General features: G+C 49.3%; 1 long non-coding RNA gene across 2 annotated transcripts in view; it reads left to right on the top strand.

Annotated features, from left to right (window-relative positions):
• Positions 1-13,112: 13,112 nt before the first annotated feature.
• LOC138398916 (uncharacterized) overlaps positions 13,113-22,909 on the top strand; it is a 67,031-nt gene continuing 57,234 nt past the window's right edge. Inside the window, exon 1 of one of the 2 annotated variants that reach the window (XR_011236065.1) lies at positions 13,113-13,147. This is a non-coding gene — a long non-coding RNA (uncharacterized lncRNA). Of the gene's footprint in view, positions 13,148-15,773; positions 15,854-22,909 lie in introns of those variants that run through there. The other variant, XR_011236064.1, reaches the window with a different exon arrangement.

Here is a 22,909-nt window from a genome sequence, read left to right on the forward strand (position 1 = left end):
TACCATTATGCATTCTCCCAGCAATGAATGAGAATTGCTGCCTTGCCTCCAGCAGTGGTTTGTTCTTTTTTTGTTTTCTTTTTTAAAGAGTTTAGTCATTCTAGCAGGTGTGCTCTGGTATCTCATTGCTGTTGTAATCTGCTCTTCCCTAACGATATATGATGCCGAGCATCTTTTTGTATGAATATCTGCCATCTATATATGTTCTTTGGTCACGTGTGTGTTGAGATCTGTACCGCTTTTTAATCGAGGAGTTTGTCCTCTCATTGTTGAGTTTTAAGACATCTTTTTATATGTAGAATGTGAATTGTTTTTCCGGTATGTATTTGGACATATTTCTTATCATTCTGTGGCTTGTCTTTTTATTCTCTGAATTGGGTCTTTCACAGAGGATGGCTATTGAACGTTATAACAGCCATGGTATTCTTTTTCTGTTGTGGATCAGATTCTTTGTGTTGTTGTGTGTTAAAACCCATCACCCAACCCAAGGCCACGTCAATTTTCTTTTTTGTTTCTTCCCCGAATCTTTAAAGTTTTGCATTGCAGTTGAAGTCTGAGGACGGTTTTGAATGAATTTTGATGTCCGTTGTAAAGTTTATAGCTACACTTATTTCATTATATATGCTTTCCCCTTAATTGTTCCCTCCCTCCCCGATTTTCTGAAAGACACAGGACAGTGAGCCCATCTGACTTTCCATTTCCAGATGCTGGCTGGGAAGACGCTGAACTCGGAGTGTCACTGGCTCTCCGGCAAGGCCAGGAGGGCGAGTTCGCCGCCGTCCCCGCCCCGATGAGCAGCGAGGGCTGCAGTGCCGGCGCGGGCCACCAGAGGGCGCAGCGCCCTTCATGTCCCGCGGCGGCTGTGCCCACGGCGTGAGAGGACGCGGTGCCCCCACGTTAGCGTCGCCCCGCAGGCGCTGCAACCATGCCGCCCGCCGGCCTGGCCTCAGACCCGAAGCGACCGCGACCTCCTCGTCCGCCCTCAGACGCGAGGCCCCGAGGGTGAGTGCGACCTTCCCTTCCGAGCCCCGCGGGCACCGCCTTCCCGTGCGCAGCCGCCTGCTGAGGGGCGGCCGGTCCTCAGAGACCCGGGAGGGGCTCCGTGGGGACATGTGGAAACGGGGCCCCCGCACTCTCCACCCCACCGAGGTCCCCCACGCCCAGGACGTGGTGGCCACGGGTGTGACGTCCACGCGGTGGCCTCTCCGCCCCAATGGGGTAGCAGCCTCTGAGCTGGACGTGGGTCTGGCTCAGCCTCTGTGAGGGAGTTCGCTGTCCTCTCTGTGTCACTGGCAGGGCGTTCAGGTGGTTGCTCATGAACACAGTTTCCTTACAGCAATTTCGTCCTTCCCGGGAACGTGGCGTCGCCGCGCAAGGTCCTCTGTCTCCCGCATTCAGAGTCTCCGGCGTCCTTGCCGTGTGAGGTCTGCTGCTTCACGGTAAGTCCTCCCGTGTGTTTCACCGTGTGTTTTGCAGCAGCCACACGCTCCCAGCTCATCACTGTTACCCCCAAATCAGGGGTTCCATTTTTTTTAAAATAGTAGCCTTTCTAGTGTGTGTGAGAGGGTGTGTCATTGTCGTTGGAATTTGAATTTCGGACGACCTGTGACCTGGGCGTGGACTCTGAGCAGGTGCAGTTGCTTCTGTCAGGAGGACCTGTGACCCTGGCCGGGACTCTGAGCAGTGACAGTTGGTGGAGTCTGTGAGGACTCCCTGTGACCTGTGACCTTGGTGCAGAGTCTGCACAGGCACAGTTGCTGGTGTCTGTCAGGGAGTGACCAGGAGGAGGGGGTCCCCCTCTCAACCATGGGGTGTGCTCCCTTGCACATCCTGGGCCGCTCCCCTGCCCAGGCCGCCTGTAGCGACACAGGACTGTGTGAGGTTGGCACGGGCCTGGGGCTGGGTGCAGGTTGCTCTTGTGAATTCAAGTGAAGTTTGGGGAAGACCCTTCCCTACAAAACAGGAAAGGAGCCCTTCTACCTCCAGTTTTGGAGGTTTTGAACGCAACTCACCTCCCTCAGTACAGAATAGGGTAGATGTAGCCACGTTCCCGACGAACGAGCTCAGGGGAGCTCAGAGGAGTGAGACTTTAGGGTGGAAGACAGGAGCCTCTGTGTGTCCAGAAATGACTGAGGTACACTGTGTGGGCAGGCAGAGCCAACCCCGGTGTCCTGCCGCCTTCCTCCTGCCTCCCACAGCTCCCGCTGGAACCGCCTCCTGGCCCACAGCAGCAGCAGGGGCTCCGGCCATCACACACAGGCTCCACACCTGATAAGAAGGAAGAGACGGGTAACGGCTGCTCCTCCCTTCCAGGTCAGCCCAGGAATTCCAGCGGCCCTCTGCTCATCACTTAGTCCTGTCCCGACCCTGGGATGTGCAGGAGCCAGGGAGAAAAAGCCTTCTTAGATGCCCTGCCCAGCGAGATCCTGATCTCTGCCAGAAAAGGAAGAAAGACATGCATTAAGGTAACCTAAGTGGCTGTCACAGTCTCCCACACATTGGGACTCCTGGGAGAGTCCCCAGAAGATCTGTGGTCTGTAGCCCAGGCACCCCAGCAGGTATTTAGGCAACCTGGGACATCCCACACATGAGCCCCGGTCTGTGGGCCAGTTCTGCCAGGGTGATTTAGGAGACCTGTTACATCCCACAGATGAGCTCTGGTCTGTAGGCCAGTCCCCCCGGGGATTTAGGGAACCTGGGACAGCCCAAGGAGGAGCCCTGGTCTGTAGACAGTCCCACAGTGATTTCAGCAACCTGGGCCACCCGACAGAGAAGCTCTGGTGTGTAGACAAGTCACCCCCGGGGATTTAGGGAACCTGGGACATCCCAGAGAGGTGCCCTGGTCGTAGGCCAGGATCCCAGGGATTGTGGGGACCTGGAATAGCTGTAGTCTGTAGGGTAGTCCCCCAGAGATTTAGGGAACCCGGGACGTCCCTCAGGTGAGTCCTGGTATGTAGCCTAGTCTTCCCCAGGGAGTTTGGGCACCGGACCAGCCCACCGGTGAGCCCTGGCCTGTAAATTAGTCCCCAAGGTATTTGGGCAACTTGGGACATCCCACAGTTGAGCCTTTGTCTGTATGTCAGTGCTCCCCCCTCCTAGCCCCCAGGATTTAGGGAACCTGGGACATCCCACAAATAAGCCCTGGTTTATAGGCCTGTCCTTCCCAGATGTTTAGGGACTCTGGGACGTTCCACAGATGAGCCCTGGGCTGTAGGCCAGTCCCTCCAGGGATTTCGGGCATCTGGGACGTCCCACAGATGAACCCTGGGGTGTAGACCAGTCCCCCAAGGGAATTAGGGAGCCTGGGACATCCCGCAATGAGCTCTGGTGTGTAGGCCATTCCCCCCAGGGGGTTAGGGAACCTGGACAGCCCACAGAGGAGCCCTGGTCTGTAGACAGTCCCACAGTGATTTCAGCAACCTGGGCCACCCGACAGAGAAGCTCTGGTGTGTATACAAGTCACCCCCGGGGATTTAGGGAACCTGGGACATCCCAGAGAGGTGCTCTGGTTGTAGGCCAGGATCCCTGGGATTGTGGGGACCTGGAATAGCTGTAGTCTGTAGGATAGTTCCCCAAGAGATTTAGGGAACCTGGGACGTCCCTCAGGTGAGTCCTGGTATGTAGCCTAGTCTTCCCCAGGGAGTTTGGGCACTGGACCGGCCCACAGGTGAGCCCTGGTCTGTAAATTAGTCCCCAAGGTATTTGGGCAACTTGGGACATCCCACAGTTGAGCCTTCGTCTGTATGTCAGTGCTCCCCCCCCCGGCCCCCAGGATTTAGGGAACCTGGGACATCCCACAAATAAGCCCTGGTTTATAGGCCTGTCCTTCCCAGATATTTAGGGACTCTGGGACGTTCCACAGATGAGCCCTGGGCTGTAGGCCAGTCCCTCCAGGGATTTCGGGCACCTGGACGTCCCACAGATGAACCCTGGGGTGTAGACCAGTCCTCCAAGGGATTTAGGGAGCCTGGGACATCCCGCAATGAGCTCTGGTGTGTAGGCCATTCCCCCCAGGGGGTTAGGGAACCTGGACAGCCCACAGAGGAGCCCTGGTCTGTAGACAGTCCCACAGTGATTTCAGCAACCTGGGCCACCCGACAGAGAAGCTCTGGTGTGTAGACAAGTCACCCCCGGGGATTTAGGGAACCTGGGACATCCCAGAGAGGTGCCCTGGTCATAGGCCAGGCCCCCAGGGATTGTGGGGACCAGGAATAGCTGTAGTCTGTAGGGTAGTCCCCCAGAGATTTAGGGAACCTGGGACGTCCCTCAGGTGAGTCCTGGTATGTAGCCTAGTCTTCCCCAGGGAGTTTGGGCACTGGGCCGGCCCACAGGTGGGCCCTGGTCTTAAATTAGTCCCCAAGGTATTTGGGCAACTTGGGACATCCCACAGTTGAGCCTTTGTCTGTATGTCAGTCCACCCTCTCCCCTGTGATTTTGGGAACCTTGGACGTCCCACAAATATGCCCTGGTTTATAGGCCCGTCCTCCCCAGATGTTTAGGGACTCTGGGACATCCCCCAGATGAGCCCTGGGCTGTAGGCCAGTCCCCTCAGCGATTTGTGGGACCTGGGACAGCCCACAGAGGAGCCCCGGTTTTTAGGCCACTCCCCAACAGGGATTTAGGGAACCTGGGACAGGCCACAGATGATCCTTGGTCTGTAGATGAGTTCCCCCAGGTATTTAAAGACCTGGGACATCCCGAAGATGAGCCGTGGTCTGTACGCCAGTCCCCCTAGGGATGTAGGGAACATGGGACAGCCCACAGATGAGCTCTGGTATGTGCGCCAGTCCCCCCCAGGAATTAAGGGGACCTGGACCATTCCACAGATGAACCCTGGTCTGTAGGCCAGTGCCCCCCAGGGATTTAGGGAACCTGGGGCAGCCCACAGAGGAGCCTTGGTCTGTAGGTCAGTCCCCCCAGGGATTTAGGGAAGCTGGGACATCCCACAGCTAATCCGTCGTTTGTAGGCCAGGCCCCCCCCCCAGGGGTTTAGGGAACCTGGGATGTCCCACAGTTGAGCATTGGTCTGTAGGCCCCTCCCACCCTGTGATTTAGAGAACCTGGGACATCCCACAGATGAGCCCTGCTGTGTAGGCCAATCCCCCCTGGGCTTTAGGGAACCTGGGACTTCCCACAGTTGAGCCTTGGTCTGTAGGCCTGTCCCCCACCCCCCACCCCCGACATGTAGAGAATCTGGAACATCCAATGGATGAGCCCTGGTCTGCATGCCAGTCACCCTTGGGCAATATAGCAAGGACCCATCCGTACACACACACAAAAATTGATTTGGCTGTAGTGGCTCATGCCTGTAGTCCCAGCTACTTGGGAGGCTTAGGATCGCTCCAGCGTGGAAGTTCAAGGTGGCAGTGATCTGTGTTCGTGCCACTGCACTCCCGCCTGGGTCACAGAGACCCTGTCCAAAACAATAACGGCAAGAAAAAGAGCTATATCTTGGGGTGGCATATTCTAGTCTTCTAGGCTGTCTTCCAGAGTGACTGTGTACCATTATGCATTCTCCCAGCAATGAATGAGAATTGCTGCCTTGCCTCCAGCAGTGGTTTGTTCTTTTTTTGTTTTCTTTTTTAAAGAGTTTAGTCATTCTAGCAGGTGTGCTCTGGTATCTCATTGCTGTTGTAATCTGCTCTTCCCTAACGATATATGATGCCGAGCATCTTTTTGTATGAATATCTGCCATCTATATATGTTCTTTGGTCACGTGTGTGTTGAGATCTGTACCGCTTTTTAATCGAGGAGTTTGTCCTCTCATTGTTGAGTTTTAAGACATCTCTTTATATGTAGAATGTGAATTGTTTTTCCGGTATGTATTTGGACATATTTCTTATCATTCTGTGGCTTGTCTTTTTATTCTCTGAATTGGGTCTTTCACAGAGGATGGCTATTGAACGTTATAACAGCCATGGTATTCTTTTTCTGTTGTGGATCAGATTCTTTTTGTTGTTGTGTGTTAAAACCCATCACCCAACCCAAGGCCACGTCAATTTTCTTTTTTGTTTCTTCCCCGAATCTTTGAAGTTTTGCATTGCAGTTGAAGTCTGAGGACGGTTTTGAATGAATTTTGATGTCCGTTGTAAAGTTTATAGCTACACTTATTTCATTATATATGTTTTCCCCTTAATTGTTCCCTCCCTCCCCGATTTTCTGAAAGACACAGGACAGTGAGCCCATCTGACTTTCCATTTCCAGATGCTGGCTGGGAAGACGCTGAACTCGGAGTGTCACTGGCTCTCCGGCAAGGCCAGGAGGGCGAGTTCGCCGCCGTCCCCGCCCCGATGAGCAGCGAGGGCTGCAGTGCCGGCGCGGGCCACCAGAGGGCGCAGCGCCCTTCATGTCCCGCGGCGGCTTTGCCCGCGGCGTGAGAGGACGCGGTGCCCCCACGTTAGCGTCGCCCCGCAGGCGCTGCAACCATGCCGCCCGCCGGCCTGGCCTCAGACCCGAAGCGACCGCGACCTCCTCGTCCGCCCTCAGACGCGAGGCCCCGAGGGTGAGTGCGACCTTCCCGTCCGAGCCCCGCGGGCACCGCCTTCCCGTGCGCAGCCGCCTGCTGAGGGGCGGCCGGTCCTCAGAGACCCGGGAGGGGCTCCGTGGGGACATGTGGAAACGGGGCCCCCGCACTCTCCACCCCACCGAGGTCCCCCACGCCCAGGACGTGGTGGCCACGGGTGTGACGTCCACGCGGTGGCCTCTCCACCCCAATGGGGCAGCGGCCTCTGAGCTGGACGTGGGTCTGGCTCAGCCTCGGTCAGGGAGGTCGCTGTCCTCTCTGTGTCACTGGCAGGGTGTTCAGGTGGTTGCTCATGAACGTAGTTTCCTTACAGCAATTTCGTCCTTCCCGGGAACGTGGCGTCGCCGAGCAAGGTCCTCTGTCTCCCGCATTCAGAGTCTCCGGCGTCCTTGCCGTGTGAGGTCTGCGGCTTCACGGTAAGTCCTCCCGTGTGTTTCACCGTGTGTTTTGCAGCAGCCACACACTCCCAGCTCATCACCGTTAACCCCAAATCAGGGGTCCCATTCTTTTTAACAGTAGCCTTTCTAGTGTGTGTGATTGGGTGTGTCATTGTCGTTGGAATTTGAATTTTGGACGACCTGTGACCTGGGCGTGGACTCTGAGCAGGTGCAGTTGCTTCTGTCAGGAGGACCTGTGACCCTGGCCGGGACTCTGAGCAGTGACAGTTGGTGGAGTCTGTGAGGACTCCCTGTGACCTGTGACCTTGGTGCAGAGTCTGCACAGGCACAGTTGCTGGTGTCTGTCAGGGAGTGACCAGGAGGAGGGGGCCCCACTCTCAACCATGGGGTGTGCCCCCTTGCACATCCTGGGCCGCTCCCCTGCCCAGGCCACCTGTAGCGACACAGGACTGTGTGAGGTTGGCACGGGCCTGGGGCTGGTTGCAGGTTGCTCTTGTGAATTCAAGTCAAGTTTGGGGAATACCTTTCCATACAAAACAGGAAAGGAGCCCTTCTACCTACAGCTTTTGAGGTTTTGAACGCAACTTACCTCCCTCAGTTCAGAACATAGGGTAGATGTAGCCACATTCCCGACGAACGAGCTCAGGGGAGCTCAGAGGAGTGAGACTTTAGGGTGGAAGACAGGAGCCTCTATGTGTCCAGAAATGACTGAGGTACCCTGTGTGGGCAGGGAGAGCCACCCCCGGTGTCCTGCCGCCTACCTCCTGCCTCCCACAGCTCCCGCTGGAACCGCCTCCTGGCCCACAGCAGCAGCAGGGGCTCTGGCCATCACACACAGGCTCCACACCTGATAAGAAGGAAGAGACGGGTAACGGCTGCTCCTCCCTTCCAGGTCAGCCCAGGAATTCCAGCGGCCCTCTGCTCATCACTTAGTCCCATCCCCACCCTGGGATGTGCAGGAGCCAGGGAGAAAAAGCCTTCTTAGATGCCCTGCCCAGCGAGATCCTGATCTCTGCCAGAAAAGGAAGAAAGACATGCATTAAGGTAACCTAAGTGGCTGTCACAGTCTCCCACACATTGGGACTCCTGGGAGAGTCCCCAGAAGATCTGTGGTCTGTAGCCCAGGCACCCCAGGTATTTAGGCAACCTGGGACATCCCACACATGCGCCCCGGTCCGTGGGCCAGTTCTGCCAGGGTGCTTTAGGAGACCTGTTACATCCCACAGATGAGCTCTGGTCTGTAGGGAGTTCCCCCTGGGATTTAGGAAGCCTGGAACAGTCCAGAGACGAGCCCTGTGGTGTAGACCAGTCCCCCCAGGGAGTTAGGGAGCCTGGGACAGCCCACAGATGAGCCCTGTGGTGTAGACCAGTCCCCCCAGGGATTTCGGGAGCCTGGGACAGCCCACAGATGAGCCCTGGGTTGTGGACCAGTCCCCCTAGGGATTTAGGGAGCCTGGGATAGCCCACAGAGGAGCCCTGGTCTGTAGACAGTCCCACAGTGATTTCAGCAACCTGGGCCACCCGACAGAGAAGCTTTGGTGTGTAGACAAGTCACCCCCAGGGATTTAGGGAACCTGGGACATCCCACAGAGGTGCCCTGGTTGTAGGCCAGGGACCCAGGGATTGTGGGGACCTCGAATAGCTTAGTCTGTAGGTTAGTCCCCCAAGAGATTTAAGGAACCTAAGACTCCCCTCAGGTGAGTCCTGGTACGTGGCCTAGTCTTCCCCAGGGAGTTTGGGCACTGGGCCAGCCCACAGGTGAGCCCTGGTCTGTCAATTATTCCCCAAGGTATTTGGGCAACTTGGGACATCCCACAGTTGAGCCTCTGTCTGTATGTCAGTCGCCCCTCCCGCCCCCATGATTTAGGGAACCTGAGACGTCCCACAAATAAGCCCTGCTTTATAGGCCTGACCTCCCCGGATATTTAGGGAATCTGGGACATCCCACAGATGAGCCCTGGGCTGTAGGCCAGTCCCCTCAGCGATCTGTGGGACCTGGGACAGCCCACAGAAGAGCCCTGGTTTTTAGGTCACTCCCCAACAGGGTTTTAGGGAACCTGGGACTGGCCACAGACGATTCCTGGTCTGTAGATCAGTCCCCCCAGGTATTTAAAGACCTGGGACATCCCAAGTTTGATCCCTGGTCTGTATGCCATTCCCCCCAGGGATTTAGGGAACCTGGGACATCCCAGAGGGAAGCCCTGGTGTGTATGCCAGGCCTCAAGGGATTCAGGGAACCTGGGACATCCTACAGATGAACCCTGGTCTGTTGCCCTGTGCTCTCAGTGATTTAGGGAACCTGGGACAGCTCTGGTCTGTGAGCCTGTCCCCCCAGGAATTTAGGGAACCTTGGACATCCCACAGACGAGCCCTGGTCTTTAGGCCAGTCTGCCCCAGGGATTTAGGTAGTTGGGCCAGCCCACAGGTGAACCCTGGTGTGTAAATCAGTCCTCAAGGGGTTTGTGCAAGCTGGGGCAGGTCACACCTGAGCCCGGGCCTGTAGTCCTGTCCCCCCCCTTGAATTTAGACAACCTAGGACAGCACAGAAATAACCCTGGTCTGTAGGCCTGTCCTCCCCAGTGATTTAGGGAACCTGGGACAGCCCACAGAGGATCCCTGGTTGTAGGCCAGGCCCCCAGGGATTTTGGGAACCTGGGGCTACCCAGAGATGAGCTCTGGTCTGTAGACCAGTCCCTTCCTAGGACTTAGAGAACCTGGGACAGTGCTCAGATTAGCCCTGCTTTGTTGCCCATTCCCCACACCCCCGGAATTGAGGAAACATGGGACAGCCATCAGATGAGACCTGGTCTGTAGGCCAGTCCCCAAAAGTATTTAGGGAACCTGGGACAGCATACAGATGAGCCCTATTCCGTTGGCCAGGCCCCCTGGCATTTAGGGAACCTGGGACATCCCACAGATGAACCCTGTTCTGGGGGCCTGTGCCCCCCCCAGGGATTTAGGGGATCTGGGACATCCCAACAGTTGAACCCTGGTCTGTAGGCCAGACCCCAAGGGATTTAGGGAACCTGATGTTGCCCAGAGATGAGCCCTGCCCTTTAGGCCATTCCCTTCCAGGGACTTAGGGAACCGTACAAACTCCAGAGATGAGCCCTGCTCTGTAGGCCAGTCCCCAACCCTGGGATTTAGAGAATGTTGGCCAAAGAACTGATAAGCCTTGTTGGGACTGCCATGTCCTGCGTCTGAAGTGGGGACCCGTTCCCTGCATGAGGGGAGATGGGGCTAACGCATCCCACCCACTGTTAGAAAAGGCGGGGCCACAACGCGCTGCTTGAGAGGAGACAGGGACCCTTGTCCCGAGTGAGAGGAGGTTTAGCCAATGCACTCTCAACACCGTTAGAGCAGGCGGGGCTGCCGCGTCCTGCATGGGGGGAGGTGTGATATCCCCGCCCTATGGGGCAGGAGCCGGGGCTCCTGAGCCATGCCTGGGAGGAACTGGGGCCCCCATGCCCGATGGGAGAGGAGGTGGTTCCCAGTACCCTGCATGAGGATGTAGAGACCTGAATCATGTGTGACAGGAGGGGGAGCCATGTGCCCTGCATCAGAGGAGGCACGGCACCTGCTAACGGGTTGATATGAGGGGGCCCTCCCTGCCCTGCGTGAGAGCAGGAGGGGTTGCTGTGTCCTGCGTGAGGAGAGGAGGGGCCAATGCGCCTCCCCACAGAAGAGGAGGGGTCTTGTGCCCTGCATCGGAGGAGGCGGTGCCGCCATGCCCTGCGTGACAGGAGGCTGGACACCTGCTCCGTGCTTGACAGGAGGTGGCCCTCTGTGCCCTGCGTGAGAGGAGGTTGGGTGGTTGTGTCCTGCGTGAGGAGAGTGTCCCGCCCCACAGAAGAGGAGGGGCCCCATGACCCGCATCAGAGAAGGCGGTGCTGCCATGCCTTGCCTGAGAGGAGGCGACGCACCTGCGCCCTGCTTGACAGGAGGTGGCCCTCTGTGTCCTGCGTGAGAGAAACAGGGGCCAACGCGTCCCACCCACTGTTAGAAGGGGCAGGGTCACAACGCCTTGCTTGAGAGGAGGCGGGGCCCCTTGCCCAGAGTGAGAGGAGGTTAAACCAAGGCACCCCCCGCCCCCGCTATTAGAGCAGGCAGGGCTGTCTTGACCTGCATGAGGGGAGATGGGATGGCCACGCCAAATGGGGAGGAGCCAGGACTCCTCAGCCAATCGTGGGAGGAAGTGGGGCCCCATGCCCCACAGAAGAGGAGGTGGAGTCCCCTACCATATATGAGAGGAAGTGGGGTCCCGAATCCCAAGTGATAGGAGGTGGGGCTGCCGTGCCCTGCGTGAGAGGAGGGGCCAAGCCGTCCCACGCACTGTTAGAGGAGGTGGAGCCACAACGCCCTGTTAGAGAGGGGGCAGGGCCCCTTGTCCAGAGTGACAGGAGGTTTAGCCACTGCATCCCCCCCACCGTTAGAGCAGGCGGGGCTTTTGCACCCTTCATGAATGGAGGTGGGATGACCACGCCCTATGGGGGAGGAGTCAGGATTCCTGAGACAATCCTGCGAGGAAGTGGGGCCCCCTTGCGCCACGGAAGAGGATGTGGGGCTACATACCCCAGATAAGAGGAGGTGGGGGCCCGAATCCAGCGTGAGAGGGGTGTGCCTGCCATGCCCTGCGTGAGAGAAGGACGGGCCAATGCGTCCCCCACGCTGGTAGAGGAAGTGGGGTCACAGCGCCCTGTTTGAGAGGAGGCAGGGCCACTTGGCCAGAGTGACAGGAGGTTTAGCAATGCAATCCCACACCGTTAGACCAGGCAGGGCTGCCGTGCCCTGCGTGGGGGGAGGTGGGATGGCCACGACCTATGGGGAAGGCGCAGGGACTCCTGAGCCAATCCTGGGAGGAAGTGGGGTACCCATGCCCCGTGGAAGAAGAGGTGGGGCCCCGTAGTGTCTTTCCCATGATTCTCAGGTAGGCCCCCTGTGGACGCCTGAAACCAGGATACTATCAAACCTACTTACACTATGATTTTTTCCTACACATACATGTTTATGATAAAGTTTAATTCATAGATTAGGCATAATAAGAGATTTACAACAATAATAATAAAATGGAAGAATTATAACAAAATACTATAACAAAAGTTATGTGAATGTGGTCTCTCTCTCTGTCAAAATAACTTACTGTACTGTACTTGCCTACTTTCAGACCTCACGTGACTGCTGATGACTGAAACTAAGTATAAGTACATATGCCGACTGATAACGAGAGCAAGACATTTTAGCCCAAAGGTCTTCCTTCCAAACTCCTGGGAGAAAGGACAAGAGGGAAAATATGTGAGCATTATAAAAGTATGCTTATCGCTGATACTTCCTTAAACCACAGGTGTACGGGATCTCCTCCCGTTAGATGTCAGATACAGACTGACTGACTTTGATTGACAATCTACTTGGAACGTAGATTTGGGGTGACCTTGCCAAATTGGTAAAGGCTGGTCCTGTTCTTGTTGCAGTCCTGTTTGCATATGCACGGAATGGGAATGTAGCACCTGTCTGCAATTCCTCTTGACCACGGATTAAAAAGATATTAAAACCAGGTGGCCGGTTTTGTTGCCGGCAGAACCAGCGGCGCTAGGACCGCGGACGCCGGCTGCCGCCTTGGCGCGTGTGGGGACGGAGGGCGCCTGCGGCTGCGCGGAACGTGCTGAGGCGGCTGCGGCAGCGGCGGGAGCCGGGCCGGAGCGGAGGTAGGAGCCGCGTGCAGGGCTACCGCGGGCACAGCCTATCCGGGCGGCCGGGCGGCAGGGAGGAGCGGCCCATGGGGACACCAACTTTCCCGGCAACGGCGCCTAACTTCCCACCTGGCCGCGGCGGCAGCTGGTGAGGACACACAGTAAGTGCGGGCGGCAGGGCCCCCGCGGCGTCCTCTGAGGCAGCGCCGCCAACATGGCGCCCGCCGCCCCCGCGCCCGCCCGTCCCCGGCTCAGGCGGCGGGAACAGGCGGCTCCGGAGGGAGGGCCGGGCGCGGGGGCGGCGGCGGAGCCGGAGAACAATGGCGGGGAAAGCCCGGGGGCGCGGGGCGGAGGCCCGGGAGGACGACGCGGGCCTGCTCGGGCCGGGAAGCTGCGGAGTCGCGGGATCACGCCCGGCCAGGCCTCGGGCCGTGCGCGGTGGGGCCTGCTGGCAGCGCGGGCCCGGCGTGCGGAGCGCGGAGAGGAGAGGACGCTTCGCGGGCTCCGGGCGCCGTGGGCGGTGGGAGCCGCGGCGCAGGGTCGGGCCGAGGCCAGGCGGGGGTCCGTGCGTGTCCGGGGGGCTGCGGGCGACCCCGGGAGCGAGGCCGCCGCTGCCTCAACGAGTCCTCGCGGGTCTCCGGGACTGTCCTGCGGGGTCCGCCGCCTCCTCCCGCCGGAGCTCTGGGGAGAAGCTGCCGGGCCGCGCTGGGACGAGGGGGCTTCTTGGGGGCAGCCGGCCGCGAACTTTCCTTTGCTCTGTCCTGCCTCGCGCTTTTCTTCAGAGCCAGCTGTGGAGGCACTTGCGGGGTGTGTGTGTGTGTGTGTGTGTGTGCTTTGCAGGGTGTGTGTGTGTGCGTGTGTGTGCTTTGCGGGGTGTGCACAGCACCTGGTGTTTTACACGGCGCCCTGTGAGGGGTCGTATGTGGTGTGTACTCAGAGTCATGCTGTGTGTACACGGCATCCTTGTCACTTAAGCTGCGTATGCAGTACCGAGTGTCATATGCAATATTGCACAGTACCCTATGCCATATACAGTGTGTACATAGTACCTAGTGTCATGTACTGTGTGTACACACTGTCCTTGTCACGCTGTGTATGCAAGCGCTACCTGTTGTCTCATACAGTGTATACGAAATGCTTGGTGTCATAGACAACGGTGTATACACAGTACCGCATGTCATACATGGTGTGTAGGGAGTATTCTTGTCCTTAATCCCTTACCAACATTTTTACTAGGAATTTTCACAAGAAGTAAAAAGTAACTGATTTGAGTTCAATGTCTACTTGTATCTCTCACATATTAACTTTGAGTTACTTACTTGCAGTGCCACTGTCACATTTCAAAACAAGTATGAATCTGCTTTGGCGCGGAGACTCTGTGCAGAGGTTGCACTGCAGGTTGTCAGTGTTTTGCCCCCCAGTAGTCTTGGTTTTTGAAATGTTTTGGTGTCTACGATTTTATAACACAGATGAGTTACAATAACATGTATTAATATCATGTATTGTCTGTCTACTGTATATCAGCCACTGTGCAATTATTTACAAACATTATCTCACTTAAAACCCTTACATATTATCTTAAAAGCATAGCAGCCCTCCTTTAAGTTATAGAAGGTTCCCCTCCTTGTAGCACACCCCTCATCCCAACCCATTGCATGACAAACAGAAAAACACACACACAAGAGAAGTGGGTGAATCAGATGTTTTGAGAGAGAATGTGATCTGTGTCACATGAAAGTTTGAGAATCCCTGGAATAAGAGGTAAATGATAGAAATGAAGATAATGGGAGAGAGATAAGACTCTAAATCTAAATACTCAATAAAATAGTCTTTTTGAGTAATCATGGCTTAACTTTAATTTTTAAAACATATACAGAAATGAAGTATTGCTTTAAAGAAAGAGCTTATGTGTGTGTAGGTACCTGCTGTTATGTTTTTTTCTGTAGGAAATTCATAAAAAGTTACTTAGTTTGTATTGTGAAAATGCTATACGAGCTTTAATATCAAAATTAGTTACAAATGGAAAGAAATAGTCTATAACATAAAAATTATTTGTACTTTTCTTAGTATTTGTATAATCCATTACATACTTTAGGAGGGAAACTTAGGAAATTAGATATTTAACTCAATTCAACAAAGAATCTAATTAGATATTTAATCTTTCTTTTTTGTATATTTTCTATTTCAGAGTAGTATTCTGATTTTTAACTCAGGTTTCTTTTAAGGGAAATTTAGCATCTTGGAATATATTTTCACTATTAAGGTGCAGGGTAAGATCTTTTAAATGTGTTTGATCAGAAGCAATAGAAATACCCTTATGTGCAAACACTGAAGCAATTTATTCACACTATTAAATCATTGTGAAGTTGCATTTGCACTGGGTATGTGGCAGATTTCACTTAGAGTTGGAAACATCAGCAATTGTCCAGACTGTTTGCTCCATAAGTGGCTAAAAGTTTGTCTACCTTTATGTAAAATTAAAAAGAGAAATGATGAAGGTAATAGAATACTGTTGCATCAGAGTTTTGAAGGAGTCACATAGACTGTTATCTATATGTTCTTCAGAAATGAGAGTGATACATTTCCAGATCACATTATCTTATATGTTAGTTGGAAAATGTGTGTTGCTGAAAACTTGTACACAAAGTTTTATTTTTTAAACTGAATAATAAGTATAGTAGGTAAGCTAGTTTTATTTTAAATAAATGCTTTTATAGTTCAAGTTACTTCATAATTAAATCTGTTTCATAAAATCACATTAAAATTGCATTTTTTGTACAAGTAGAATATATGCAATTTTAATGTCTTAACTTCATTTATTAATACATTGTTATTTATTGAAACTCTGCTATGTGCCATACACTTGCTAGGTGCTGAGGTGAACAAGATAAGAGAGTTCTTGCCATTGCAGAGTTTATAGTTCAGAGTAACACAATTACTGAAGGAAGCACAATAAAGTGTAACAGAAGAGAGTAAGTCCAGGGTACTGTGGAACAGAAGCTGAATTAAGATACATTGTATTTGAGTTAAAATTACTTGTGAGATGTTAGCACTAATGATTTAAAATTTATTCTAATTTGTAACTTTTTTACTGTATTAACCACCTGAGGGTTTTTAAAATCAACTCACTTTTTTTTTTTTTTTTTGGCTACAGTGCCTTGGCATCAGCCTAGCTCACAGCAACCTCAAATTCCTGGCCTCAAGCAAACCTGCTGCTTTAGCCTCCTGAGTAGCTGGGACTACAGGTATGTGCCACCATGCCCGGCTAATTTTTGCTATATATTTTTAGTTGTTCAGCTAATTTCTTTCTATTTTTAGTAGAGCCAGGGTCTCGCTCTTGCTCAGGCTGGTCTCGAACCCCTGACCTCTAGCAATCTGCCCATCTCAGCCTCCCAGAGTGCTAGGATTAAGGCATGAGCCACCACTCCTGGCCTAAAAGCAACTTTCTTTTTTCTTTTTTTTTCTGATTGTTCCTTTTTTTTTTTTTTTTATTTTTTGTTCGTTTTTCAGCTCATTAAGGGGGTACAAAAGATCAGGCTATATACATTGCCCATGCCTCCCCATCCCCCCGAGTCTGAGCTTTAGTTATGTCCATTTCCTAGACAGTGCACATCACTCTCATCATATAGGTGTGCACTAGCAACTTTCTTATGTTAATTTTTTACAGTACTCTGTTAAAAAGTAGACCTGTATTAAATATCAAACATATATTATGTTCTCCAGATATTATCTGGGCATTTAAGTGAAAGGTAGACCCATTTAAAAGTTTTCAGTGTTGGGTTTTGTTTTTTTTTTTTTTTTTTCCTTGTTTGGTCAGCTTGTATGTTAAGTAAATTTAAAATATAATTTAAAGAATGTAGGATCTTCTTTCTTAGTTTAAGCATTTATCATATGGACATAAAAGCAAGATATACAAATATTTTTCAATGGATTTCTGTTGAGAGCTTGTCACATTAATTCTCATAAGTGGGATTAAAAATACTACTTAAAAAAATTTAGTTAGATACTATGGTTTATAGTTAGAGAATCTGACTTACATACATTTTAATTTGACTATGCACATTAGATCACTTTGCAAGTCCACTTTGCAAGCAGTTTCTAGCAAGCTAGGTTTTATCACAAACAGTGCCTGTGGCACTACCATTTTTTTTTTAAGATGTCTATCATTGAGCATCTTCCATACTAGGCAGTGTACATTTTCCATTTTGTCTTCACAACAGCATCATGAGGGGAATGTTGTTATAACGATTTTGTAATAAGGGAAGAGACACAGTTAAATTGCTGGTACCCAAGTTCACACAGACATAATCAAATTAGTTTCAATCCATGGGTATGACTACCAAACCTGTAGTATGTTATGCTATTCTGTCTCCCTAAAACCCATCAATCTCTTGAGTCTTTGTACTGATATGCCTTCATGTTCCCAATGTACCTTTATAAGTCTCCAAAAGTATGTAATATTAACAGAATATAAAAACTATGCTCATTCTACCTACAAAAGCAGGAGGTGGAAAGGCAGGGATATTAGGAAACTCCTGGTAATCAAAACGTTCCATATATAAAGTTCTGGTTAATTCCAATTTCACTGGTGATGATTGATAGCTGGCAATCTAAGAACAAGTGTGGATAATTGGCTCATTTTAGCCAATTATAAATGGCTAAATATAGCTCAATATAGCTCACATTATAAAGATAACTTGAGGCAGGAGCAGTGGAGGTGGGGAGACCTATGATCTTTCTTTTAATACTTATGTAATGGAGAAAAATGTTTGAAAACACTTGGAATTAACTCCAACATTAAAGCATTCTTGTCTTCAAAGGGGAAGTCATTGTCTTGAGGAATCTTTTAACATACCTTCTCCTGGATAAGTTCAGTTTACATTGAAATAGCTAATTTCTTGAAAGCTGCGGTAAATGCTAAGGCTTCAGAATTCCATTAGGTGTGCACTGTCATCTAAAATAAAATACCATTTCATGAGAAGCATGTGGTGAAGAGAGTAACAGATCGAGTGAGTTATAGCATCCACAGATCCAGATCATCCTGACAGCCATCCACAGTAATGTTCCAGTAGGTTATTAAGTATGATTTTCTCATATTTGATAGCTATGGAAAGATTTTAGAAAACAAATTTTTTAAGGAAGGCTAAGTATAGAGAAGCTCTCTCAACTTGAAAGCTATTATGAATTTTTTAGTTTTCTCTTTTTGTAGATTCTTGATTTACCTGCTTATTGTTTGTTTTTCTATCTCAAAAGTGCATCTGAAAATTGCTGTTTGAGAGAGCAAGTCCTTAATTTTCAATTGAATTTTGACATGGGGCCCTTCCCCAGTTAATATAAAATATGCTTATTTTAACTGCCTGGTCAAAAAATAAGAATAATTTATTTGAGATTTCCATTGATGGCAAATTTAATAGGTTTTGGGAGGAGGTGTATTTACCATTAGAGATGTTATCTTTTTAAATTATAGACAATATAAAGTCTAAAGTAATTTTTTTCTACTGTACTTATAATTTATCATTTCTCTTATATGTTTGGAAATATCAAGTTTAATATCATTTAATATCAAAATACCTGAAACGTTTCTTTTGAAATACCTACTTATTTACCACTCTTCACATATATGTTCTACACAATCTTAAGAAGCCTTACTTGTGATTAATATCCACGTTGGTTTGTTTCAGGCAAGAAACTGCCATTTGAATCATTTGAAAGTTTTTATTGTTTTTTTTTTTTTTTTTTTTTTTTTTTTTGAGACAGGGTCTCACTCTGTTACCCAGGCTAGAGTGAGTGCCGTGGCGTCAGCCTAGCTCACAGCAATCTCAAACTCCTGAGCTCAAGCGATCCTCCTGTCTCAGCCTCCCGAGTAGCTGGGACTACAGGCATGCACCACCATGCCCGGCTAATTTTTTCTATATATAGTTTTAGCTGTCCATATAATTTCTTTCTATTTTTAGTAGAGATGGGGTCTCGCCCTTGCTCAGGCTGGTCTCGAACTCCTGAGCTCAAACGATCCACCCACCTCGGCCTCCCAGAGTGCTAGGATTACAGGCGTGAGCCACCGCGCCCGGCCGTTTTTATTGTTTTTAAGGACTATTCAAATAAAACTAGTTTTAGCCCCAGTTGCTTTCAAGTGACTTAAAAGCCAAACGACGAGCAGTCTAATATAAAGTTGGACTTTCTTTTGGTTCACCTGCATTTTTAGACAAATGCTGATGAAAAATGTACTATTGTAAGCCTTAGTTACAGCAGTATTTGTACCATATTGTTATAAATGAATTATTTGGGATTTTAGGTGATGGTGCTACACAAGTCACATTAGGAAGAAACAATATTTAGCATGCTGGTTCTCAATCATGAGTGAGCATCTAAATTGCTTTTTTTTTTTTTTTTTTTTTTTTTGTTGAGACAGAGTCTCACTTTGTTGCCCAGGCTAGAGTGAGTGCTGTGGCGTCAGCTTAGCTCACAGCAACCTCAAACTCCTCGGCTTAAGCGATCCTACTGCCTCACCCTCCCGAGTAGCTGGGACTACAGGCATGCACCACCATGCCCGGCTAATTTTTTCTATATAGATTTTTAGTTGTCCATATAATGTCTTTCTATTTTTAGTAGAGACGGGGTCTCGCTCTTGCTCAGGCTGGTCTCGAACTCCTGACCTCGAGCGATCCACCCGCCTCGGCCTCCCAGAGTGCTAGGATTACAGGCGTGAGCCACCGCGCCCGGCCTAAATTGCTTTTTAAATTTTTAAAAAAACATTAAACCAGAACCTCTGGGGATGGATCTAAGCTCTAAGTTTTAAAAGTTACACTTTTTTAAATGTTTCACATTTCAAATTTTTTATTTTTCTAAGTGGTATTCATGCTTTCTTTTTAAATATTTCTTTTTGGAATAGACTATAGAAAATGGTGTACCCTGGGACCTTTCGCTCTAAATCTCAGAAATTCTCTTTCAAGAATCAGATCAATTAAGTTTCCTGGGGAAAAAAGGAAGATAATCAAAACAATCTGGGGGAAAAAAAACACAACCTGAAAAATAAATGCATCCTGGAAGAAAGCCTTAAGTCTTTTCAGGTTCCTCAGAAATGCTACCGTGTTGCTAGGTAAGATGGACATCAAAGGTACCATTGGCTGATGTTCCCCGATGGGCTCAGATATAGCTATAATCACAGGTAAATATGTACCATATCTTGAGGTAGGTAATATTCAGGAGATAGGCTGACGTCCAGTTTGAATGTCTGGGCGTTCCAGTAACTGGACTGAAAAGCAGCAGCATGGTGTTCCTGCCCCTTCTGCCCTCAGAGCTCCGGATTTCTCATAATCCTGTAGGAAAATCAGAAAAGCTTGGAAGCCTTTCCCTAGGGCAGTCGGACCGAGCGTGTTGGGGTCACATCTGCAGTCCGTGGTGAGGCAACCTGAGAAAGTTTTCCGGGCTGTGCCCTGCTCTCTGGCTAGCCTCCTCTTTTCCCTGGCCTTTATCTGTGTTTCAGATGATTCTTCCTGTTCCTTCAGATTGGGGGTGGCATTTCCACCTACAGGTTGTTTAGTGGGTATGGCCATCAAGAGGAGGAGATTCAAAGTCTTTCAGCTGAGTTCTAGAAGATTCTGACTTACTTCTTTTGCCCTGGGAAGAAGTCCTTGAGCTGCAAGACCCATCCACAGCAATAGATTCAAAGCCTTTGGGCTGAGTATGAGGAGAGTATGACTTAATTCCTTTGTTCTGGGAAGAAGTCCTTGAGCTGTAAGACTTACTGTGGCTTCAGCCACTACTGGACAATATCTGTGTTCACTCCTTGCTAACTGGATTTCTCACACAAGCATTTTGAGGCTTCATAGTGATCCTAGGACCTAGGCAGTTGTGATAATTTTCACAAGTTTCTTTAATTCCTCTGTAATATAGGTTCATAATTCTCCACCAGTTTCACAAAAGTCAAGGTGCGTGGCAGATTGGTTTTAAAGGAACAGAGACATGTAGAAAGTGACAGGAAAGCCTCCCTGGGCCTGGTACTGTTGACAGGGTGTTCAGCAGAGTCTGGTCCGTGTTCTTTATTTGCTTCTCCCACTGTGTGACATGGCCCTTCCCCAGGTGGCTGGATTCCCAGTGGTGTCAGTGTTCTGTCTTCTCAGTTTGCCTCGGGGGAGAACACACAAAGTTCTGTGTTTTTAAAGTGTGTTCAGTCAAATTTTCTAAATACGCATAATTTTCTCAGTTTCAGATTATCCGATACAGTCAAGAATTTTATTCTTAATTGCTGCTGTTAGAATTGCATTTTAAAGAGAATATTTTTATAAAATTTGATCTTGAACAGAGTAGAAAATGTTAGGTGGTTATACTATTGTGAGTCAGTATTCTTAAGTAGGTACCATTTCATACAATTATCCTAAATATTGTAAATAATAGGAAAGGAAAAGAATCTGAAGTATGAATCACAGAAAATAATTGCCTTTGAAAAATATGAATTATCTGAAAAAAGGCTAAACTGAAAATTGGCCACTTCAGTCTCTGGTCTCTGTCTCCACAGCTCAGTCCTCAGGCTCCTTTTGGAGTCTCCGTCCCTGCACTGTGGCCTGAGAACTGCTTCAAGGCAGTGAACTGGTGATATCTTAAACATAGAGTTTACATTTGGAAGAGCAACACACTAGTAAAGTATAACTAAATACATTCAGTTACCTTACATTTTAAATATCTGCACTCTACATTCTGGGTATGTTTTGGTGTATATGGGGATGGATTTTATACTTTCTCAAGCCTTGCACTTTAAGTAGACATTGTATCACTTAGGAGAATGGCACTTTATTGTGAGAAAGGACAAAGGCTGAAACAGTCTAATGAAGTGCATTGTGTTCACTCTTGTTTCTCTTCCTTTTTTATGGAACCCTGCTCCTTAGATGATGCAATGGTCACTAGTTACCTTGCCCATCCTATCTTCAAAGATAGTGAAGGGGAAAGTTCGAGAAATGTCATTGTGAGTGAAGGAAATAGTTTGCCAGAATTCACCCAAAGTTAGCCTGAAAGCGTTACATGCCTGGCCCAGCACCATCCTGGCAGGTTTGAGTGATTAGCCATGCCTCAGGCTGTGGCCTGGGTCTTGGCAATTTCAGGAAAATAATTTAGATTTAAAATACATGGCACATGTTAATAAACTATTGTAGCACAAAGGCTTATATAATTCTCTCTACTTTTGTAAGCTTGAAAAATGTCCATATCAGATACTTTTAAAACTTAATAGTAACAGTAATGATGGAAATTTTCCTAGAGGGTGGGGGAAAGTCTCAAAGGAAGAGGAGACACACGGAAAAATCAGGAATCATTGAAAATTCTTTGTTAATTGATAATTTTACATAGAAGCTACAAAAATAATCCTCTGCTGACTCCCCACTTGAACAAAGTGACATGTAAATTGGCTCCAGTGACTTTTTTCCATAAATATGATTCTGTGGTTTCTAGTCTATTTACAAGGTTTTGCAGCTGTTACTAGTATCTGATTTTAGAACATTTTCACTGTCCCCAAAAGAAACCGCAGATGCAATATCAGTCGTCTCCCATTCTCTTCTCATCCCAGCCCCTGGCATTCACTATTCTACTTTCTGTCTCTGGATTATCTATTCTGGACATTTCATATGTGTGAAATCATATGATATATGGCCATTTGTGTCTGGCTTCTTTTACTTAGAACGTTTTCCAGGTTCATCCATGTTGTAGCATGTGTCACTACTTCATTCCTTTTTATGGCTGAATAATGTTTCATTGTGTCAATAATATTCCATTGGGTGTAACACATTTTGTTTATCCATTGATCAGTTGATGGACATTTGAGTTTTTCCCACTTTTTGGCTATTATGAATAATAATGCTGTGAATATACATGTACCTGTTTCTGTGTGGACATATATTTTCAGTTCTTTTGGGCAGATATGTAGAAGTGGAATTGCTGTGGTCATTGGCAACTCTGTTTTCTTTTTGAGGAATTGCTGAACTGCTTTTGAAAGCAGCTGTACCATTTTACATTCCTACCAGCAAAGAATGAAAATACCAGTTTCTCTGCATCTTTGTCAGCCCTTGTTATTGTCCAGATTTCCTGACTACAGCTATCCTGGTGGTCGTGAAGTGGCATCTCATTGTGATTTTCATTTGCATTTCTCTAGTGACTAGTGATGTTGAGCATCCTAGTGCTTATTGGCCGTTTGTTTATCTTCTTTGAATAAATGTCTGTTCACATCCTTTGTCCATGTTTTAGTTGGGTTGTCTGTATATGGAATTGTAAAAACCTTTTATGTGTTTTGAGTAGAAGTCTTTTATCAGATGTAG

This window comes from Eulemur rufifrons, chromosome 18 (assembly GCF_041146395.1).
Source record: "Eulemur rufifrons isolate Redbay chromosome 18, OSU_ERuf_1, whole genome shotgun sequence".
Taxonomy (NCBI): domain Eukaryota; kingdom Metazoa; phylum Chordata; class Mammalia; order Primates; family Lemuridae; genus Eulemur; species Eulemur rufifrons.